This window comes from Podarcis pityusensis (genome assembly GCF_964106645.2).
Source record: "Podarcis pityusensis genome assembly, chromosome: 6".
In the NCBI taxonomy this organism is placed as follows: Eukaryota; Metazoa; Chordata; class Lepidosauria; order Squamata; family Lacertidae; genus Podarcis; species Podarcis pityusensis.
In genome coordinates, this window is record NC_138030.1 from 4,787,158 (window position 1) to 4,795,169 (window position 8,012).

An 8,012-nucleotide genomic window follows, 5' to 3' on the forward strand; every position below is an offset into this window, starting at 1 on the left:
TCAAAATTAGAAACAGAATTGTTAGAACCCAATACTAAGAATCTGTCAAGAATGTATAACTTGCTGCTGAAATGGAATACTCAAGATGAAACGGTAAAATCGGCTATGATTAAATGGGCACAGGACGTAGGACATAACATTATGTTTGCTGACTGGGAACAGTTATGGACCACTGGTATGAAATTTACGGCATGTAATGCCTTAAGAGAGAATATTATGAAAATGATATACAGGTGGTACATAACCCCAGTCAAGCTTGCGAAAATCTATCACTTGCCCGATAACAAATGTTGGAAATGTAAAGAAACTGAAGGTACATTTTTTCACCTTTGGTGGACGTGCCCAAAGATTAAGGCTTTCTGGGAAATGATATATAATGAATTAAAAAAGGTATTTAAGTATACCTTCCCCAAGAAACCAGAGGCCTTTCTCCTGGGCATAGTGGGCCAAATGGTGTTAAAAAAGGATAGAACTTTCTTTATGTATGCAACAACAGCAGCAAGAATACTCATCGCAAAGTATTGGAAGACACAAGAACTTCCCACGCTGGAGGAATGGCAGATGAAACTTATGGACTATATGGAATTGGCGGAAATGACTGGCAGAATCCGTGACCAGGGAGAAGAGTCGATGGAGGAAGACTGGAAGAAATTCAAAGACTATCTTCAGAAACACTGCAAAATTAAGGAATGTTAGAGTGATGTTGGATTGAAAATAAGTGGTTTCCAGTTGTACAGGTTAAAGTTAAGGATAGATTAAGATTAAAGATCAAGATTAAAGATGTTTAAAGAAATGGAAATTTGATAATAAAAGGGAAAAATTTAAAGGTATATGACATTAAGAACAAGGATTATGTTTAAAAAAGTTGAAGCTATATATTTTAATATTTTATTAAATTAAAGATTGGGTTTAAAAAAGTGGAAAAGAAATTGCTGGACAAATAATGCAGATTGGAATACAAAAGAGGGAGGTATGAGGAAGTCCAGAAAATAAGTAATTTAAAATTGGGAATGGAAAAGAGAGTTTGTTTTTAATTGTTATGTTTTGTGTTTTTATTGTTAAATTTTGTATTGGTTTTTTTTGTGTGTGTGTTGTTTTTCTTTTTTCTTTGTTTAAAACCTTAATAAAAAATTATTTTAAAAATAAATAAATAAAAGGATTGGGCAAATTTAACTGTGAAGAGGGGGAGGTTTGTTAACAGTGAGAAAAGAAGTAGCCATGTTACAGGTGATATGCCTCTGAATACCAGGTCCTGGGGGTGAGCAAACAGGGGAGGCAGCGCCCAAATATACAGAGTTTCTCCCCCTCTAAGAAGCAGTCAGGTTTAGCTGCCTGATGCAAAGGGCAAGATGCACATTCAGAATCTCAACACTGACAATGGGGCAACATCCTTCACCACACCAGAGGACAACAGCCTGGCTTAAGGGATGCAGGGCAAGCCAGGTGGGTCACAAACAGCTCTGCTCTCCAAAATGACACATTCACTGCTCCCCATCCTTCCACATCTGTGGCCTGAGGTGACCGGCTCACTCTTGCTAGGGGTAGGACCAGCCTTAGGGGTTGTCAGTCCTCCCGGTTCAAAGAAAATGGACAATTTAAAGGAGAACAGCTGGCCGTTGCCTGGAGCCAAGAGGCTGTGCAAACAGCTGAGAAGAAAGGAAGGATGTGGCTGATTTGCAGAAGGCCAAACATTACCCAGTTGGCTAAGGAGAGGGAACCTGGAAGGTAGGTTGACTGAAGCTGTGGTTATTAGGTAGATGGGGGTCATTTGAGGGGTCATGGACTTTACCTGCTTGGTCAAGGTCACGGGTGTCATGGAGCAATGAACTGGAAGGGGGGAACACCGCAGGGAATGTAAAACAGCTGGAACGTCGTTGGCTGTTGAGTAGCTGGTCTTGATGGTCAGCAGTCACCTGGGCTCCTCATTCCAACTGGGATTCCTGCGCCAAACATTCCACTCTGTAGGTATGGTTAGTGAATCTTCTAAGCTGATACTAGAGCTGGAGGCCATTTGGAGCTTTGACTTGGGGTTGGCCTTTTAGTGCCCTCCTAGCTCTACAGTTCTATCCTTCGCCTCAAACCTGAACTTGTGCGCAGCAGGTTAGAATTTCTATTCACCCGGATTTTACTATTCAGCCATATTATGGATGATGTTGAATTTAGGGGAATGGTTTAGCTCACCAAGTCACTTCAAAATGATCAACGCTATTTAATTGTTTAAGGGTCGTTGTTATTAATGACAGTAAAATTACGCTCTGAAGCCAAATGTTCAACTCAGGCAATTTTCAGATTTGAACCCTGGTGAATTCTGAATTTGGGGGGCATTTGGGTCTGGAAAGGTACAAGTGTGTTTGGCTAAAACCCGCTCAGCTTTCGCAATGTAACAGAACCTCAGATCATTGTCTGGGCATGCAATATCAATGGAAATTGAGATAGTATGTAAGTCATTGCTTGATGCTACAGTCAAGAACTGAGGACATCCTCAGACTTGCTAGACCTTTCTCTTTCACCCAGAACTCTGGATGTGCAATAACTACACAGGAACATACGAAACTGCCTGATCCCAAATCAGATCACTGGCCCATCTAGCTGTGCCCTGAGGAACCTGTGTGGACAACACACCTCTTTGCTTGCACACGTTTGATCCCATGTGCTAACACTGTGCATTTTCATGCACACCATTAAAAACCTTTGGTGCACCCCCGCAAGGGGGGGGGGGAAAGTATATCTAAAACAGTGATGGCCAAACTTGGCCCAGCAGCTTTTCTGGGACTACAATTCCCACCATCCCTGACCACTGGTTCTATTAGCTAGGAATGATGGGAGTTTGGCCATCACTGATCTAAAGAGTGTTAAGGTTCCAAGTAGTTGAGGGGAAAGAAGTCGTTTTTGTACCGTTAATTGCTTGTGCATAAATGAAAAGGGTAAGGACATAATTTTTAATTGGGGGGGGCAGCTTGTTAGTATTGCAAATATACATGCTGTGGAGCAACACAAGAGTCTTTATCTATTATCATCAGCTGTATTACTTTTATTGTTGTTAGCCACTCTGAGGGCAGGATATTATTATTATTATTATTATTATTATTATTAATCCTTGATGTTTTGTTTTGTTCCTTAATTTTTTGGGAGGGTTGTTTTTGGGTTGTTGTTTTTATTTTGATTATATGGTTTTTATGTTGATCCTTTCTGTGAACAGCCCTGAGACCTCTGGGTACAGATCAGTATATAAATTCTAATAATAATAATAATAATAATAATAATAATAATAATAATAATATTTTGTTGGGAGCCACCCAGAGTAGCTGGGGTGACCCAGTCAAATGGGCAGGGTATAAGAAATATTTTTTAAAAAAAAAAATATTATTAATCAGACTGCATGCAAAGACCGCTTGTTAGTGGCAGTTTACCAGGCAAAGAAGCATCTTCTAGAGTACCTTTCACTGCTCCTGAGGGCGGACAACTTAATGCAGGCAGCCTGGGCTCTTGAATCGTGCCTGTCCCTCAGAGCCAAAGAAAGCAGACTGAACAGCACCTGCAAATACGGTGGTGGAATATCAAAGCCCAAGCGACTGCTGAGCCAACAAATTGCAGGTTACCTCGGGATCACTTCAACAATGGGGCAAAATTGTTATTTTGCTGCGCCTTATATTCCTCATTGCGAAGGGTCAGAGCCACAATTTAGCTTGAATAGAAGTGAGCCGGATCTGAGGCTCTCCTGGCAATGCTCCCCATTATGCCAGGTGAATAGACGGCCTACTCAGGGGGCAGCCAATAGGTGGCTGTGGGATAACAATGGGGAAAGGCGGGGCTGAATGGGAAAGCGGAGATTGATGGCGCTTCCCTTTGTTAGGAGGTTAGTATCTTGCGAAAAGACCGCTTTGGCGCTGATGAGGGTGACCTCCACGCAAGTAAGAGATTCTGGCTCCTCCACTAAAACAGCACATTTCTCTTGCAAATAGGGAAGTCGGAGAGAGTGAAGTATTATTAGAGGTGTGAGCCCCTGACAGTCCTGGGTCCCGTCTTGCCCTGATCCAGGAAGAGAGAGCTACTCCAGTGAAGTCTGCATAGGCAGATCTGCCACCCAAGACCCTTTGTAGGGGCTGGATAATATCTCAGTCGATGGGGGATGGAGAGGGACATCTGGCCATCGAGCCATAAGTGGCACTCAGGGACTGGCACACAAGTAGAACTGGAATTGGCCCTGCTTCTCCTAACAAAGCGTAGGGAGGTTTTCTCCTGCTTTCTAGTTTGATGCTTCAGTTGTGGGGTCTCAGGAGGGTGGGCATCTGTACCTTGGCTTGATGTGGAATGTGTGACCCCTCAATTCTCCTTTGATTCACCCTCCTACGTGCAGCGTTCTCCTCCAACTACTGCTGCTCCTCCTGGATTGCACCCTGTTTGTTGTTGTTTAGTCGTTTAGTCGCGTCCAACTCTTCGTGACCCCCTGGACCAGAGCACGCCAGGCACTCCTGTCTTCCACTGCCTCCCACAGTTTGGTCAAACTCATGTTAGTAGCTTCGAGAACACTGTCCAACCATCTCGTCCTCTGTCGTCCCCTTCTCCTTGTGCCCTCCATCTTTCCCAACATCAGGGTCTTTTCCAGGGAGTCTTCTCTTCTCATGAGGTGGCCAAAGTCTTGGAGCCTCAGCTTCAGGATCTGTCCTTCCAGTGAGCACTCAGGGCTGATTTCCTTCAGAATGGATAGGTTTGATCTTCTAGCAGTCCATGGGACTCTCAAGAGTCTCCTCCAGCACCAGAATTCAAAAGCATCAATTCTTCGGCGATCAGCTTTCTTTATGGTCCAGCTCTCACTTCCATACATCACTACTGGGAAAACCATAGCTTTAACTATACGGACCTTTGTCGGCAAGGTGATGTCTCTGCTTTTTAAGATACTGTCTAGGTTTGTCATTGCTTTTCTCCCAAGAATCAGGCATCTTTTAATTTCGTGACTGCTGTCACCATCTGCAGTGATCATGGAGCCCAAGAAAGTAAAATCTCTCACTGCCTCCATTTCTTCCCCTTCTATTTACCAGGAGGTGATGGGACCAGTGGCCATGATCTTAGTTTGGTACCTGCTAAAAACATTTTCATCTAGACAAGCTAAGAAGTATGTTGATGCATGCTCTGAACCATTTTTAGCTCATTGATTTTATCCCTTGAACGTTTAGCAGAGTTGTTCTTACTAAATGATTTTACCAATAACTTACTGGTTTTATTCTGCTTTGAGGGCTCTTGGGTTTGTTTGGTTGGTTGGGTTGGGTTTTCTGCAATCAAGCAGGGTATAAATTTTAAGAAATAAATAAGCTAAACCTGGATGCTCCCTATGCAATCAATGCAGCTCTCCTGTATGGATCTTCAGGGCATGGGGAGTCTCCCGGTTTGGGGAGGAGAAATTGTGGGGCAGCAGGAATTGGAGGAGAGTGAAGGATGGGCAAGGAGAAACTGAAGGATGCAGAAAGGATTCGCCATCCACATTAAGTTGAGGCAGAGGCATCAGCTTCTCCAAAGGATTGAGGGGGCCCTGTGGGACGTGAAACACAAGAGCAGTCAAGTACAACATTCCTAGAGTGAACATGTTTACACATGGGGAGGAATGTTTGTCCAGCCAGCAGGTAAACTTCCTGTTTCCTTCTGGGCTGGGACAGACTTCCTCTGCATGTGACTAGAGGTGGGCGTGGCCTCACCTGTGCAGGTAACGACAAAAGCACAAGGCAGGGCAGCCATCTCTCTCTCTTTGACTACATGCATCAAAGAAGCAACATCTGCTTAGCCAAAGATGCCCTCTTGTAGCCAAGAGATGACAAAGGGACTGTCTCCTTATGAGATAGTTTCCAGATATATGTAACTTTTCTAAGCTAAGTCTGCCTTCTGGGATCCAATTGTGAACAGAATGTGCGTAAACTCTTTTTATACTTTTATAGAAGACTGTGTTGTGTCTTATCTTTTATGAGGGAATAAGGGGGAAATATCAGAACAGTTATTATAGAGGCTTTAGCGAGCCTGAGCTAACGCATCCGCTGTGAGTTTAAAAAGGGGGATATTACTCTGCTAAATTGTGAACTTGTTTACACAAGTTGGAAAGGCCATAATCCAATAATATATCCTCTCCTGCATCCATGAACATTCCCAAAAGCCCAATGCAAAGTCACACAACATCCTGATGTCACAAGGAGGCAAGGGGTGGAGCCAAAAGCCCTCTGAAAAAAGACATTGGGGGGCTGAAACTGCCTCAGCTCCTAGGAGTTGGCACCTATGAATCGAGGCAGGGCCAGCTCACCAATGGGGCAATGTGAGGCAGTTGCCTCAGGGCGGCCAGATCCGGACAGCTGTGAGGGGTGGCCTACAAGGAGTGTGCCAGTCGCCTTCTCCTGCCCTTCTGCCACTGCCACGTGCCCACCCTCTGCAGCCAGCTCCTCTCTGGCCTCCTTCTGCCCCCCAGCAGGTGGGCAGGTGTACAGCAGCGGAGCAGGAGTGTTGGTTGCAGAAGTGAAGGCGATGCTGGCATGACATTTTCTGTTTTGACTATAGCAGCAAAAAGTCCTGTGCTGGCCCTGGGCCAAGGTATGAACAGGCCCTATGAGAAAGCACTGTTTTGCTGCCTGTTGAAGACCTTTTAAGTGGATATCTCTATCCCAGGCTGCACCTATCCTGGATTTGAAATGGTTTTTCAGTTTCGAAATTGCATTTCGTTGTCTTTGCATATAAAACTGGGGTTTGTCAATTGTTAGAATTGTGAAGGGTGTTGTTTTGTTTCGCCGATGTTCTTGTCGCAATGTTACATCCTTGATGGGAAGCAATTCATAAATGGAATTAAATATATTATGTGTTTGGTTTTTTAATTAAAAACACACCTTTTGAAGAGTACCCTGCTTTGTCCTGAGTACCTTGTGCTGAAAGGCAACTTAATCATTTGGCAAATAAATTGAAATGGCCAGGCTTTCTTTTTTTCTGTGGGGGTGGGATAGCAAAAGGGGCTGCAGAGGGAACCAAATGGAGATTAGGAAAAACTACTAATGATTGATTATTGTAATACCAATAGTGAATGGGGAAAAACCCAGTAAAGATTGATTTCCCATATGCACATGCTACACTCTTTCCAAGGACTGTTTTCTAGTAGATTGGCCAAGTCTACATTAGAGAAGGGCATGGGAGAATGGGGTGCGTGAGAGAGAGAGGGTGATGGGGTGGGTCCAGCCCCAAATACATTTTCCAGCCCCACCCACTGCTAGACTGCAGCATCCCTGTGAGAAGTGAGGTTACAGGGAATCAGGCAGAGGGCCTTCTCAGTGGTGGCGCCTGCCCTGTGGAATGCCTTCCCATCAGATGTCAAGGAGATAAACAACTACCGTATCTGACTTTTAGAAGACATCCGAAGGCAGCCCTGCTTAGGGAAGTTTTTAATGTCTGGTGTTTTATTGTGCTTTTAATTCTGTTGGGAGCCACCCAGAGTGGCTGGGGAAACCCAGCCAGATGGGCAGGGTATAAATAAATATATTATTATTATTATTATTATTATTATTATTATTATTACTATTATTATTATTTATTAACAGGGGGAATGTGGCCCTCAAGGGAAGGGAGGAAATAAGTTTCCCCATGCTTCAGGAAATTAGCAAGTTGACCAGCCTGCCAGTGTGGACTGCAATCAACAAAAGCTGGGCTACTGAGCCACTATCTGTGGATACCCTAAGGTGTCATTCTATGCAGATTTACCTAGGAGTAAGGATGTCTTCATCTGCCCCAGCTGCAGCAAAACATGTCTCTCCCATTTCAGTCTCTACAGCCACAGCAGGTCCTCTAACTCTCCAACAGCTTGACTTCACCCCCAAAGATGCAGTCTTCCTTTGTCTCTCAAGGCAGACGGATACCAACAAGCCCCATTAAACACCCTTAGACTACCCTTTCCTTCCTGAGCCTTTATCACCCACGGGCAGGAATCAAAATCAGGAATTTTGTCCCTCAAATTGCCTTGCACACTTCGGCTGCTGCTTCCGGGTGAAGCCCCA

The 8,012-nt window shown here is 44.2% G+C and overlaps 1 long non-coding RNA gene across 1 annotated transcript in view; it reads right to left on the reverse strand.

Annotated features, from left to right (window-relative positions):
* LOC308480345 overlaps window positions 1-8,012 on the reverse strand; it is a 111,662-nt gene that overhangs the window by 935 nt on the left and 102,715 nt on the right. The window lies entirely within an intron of this gene.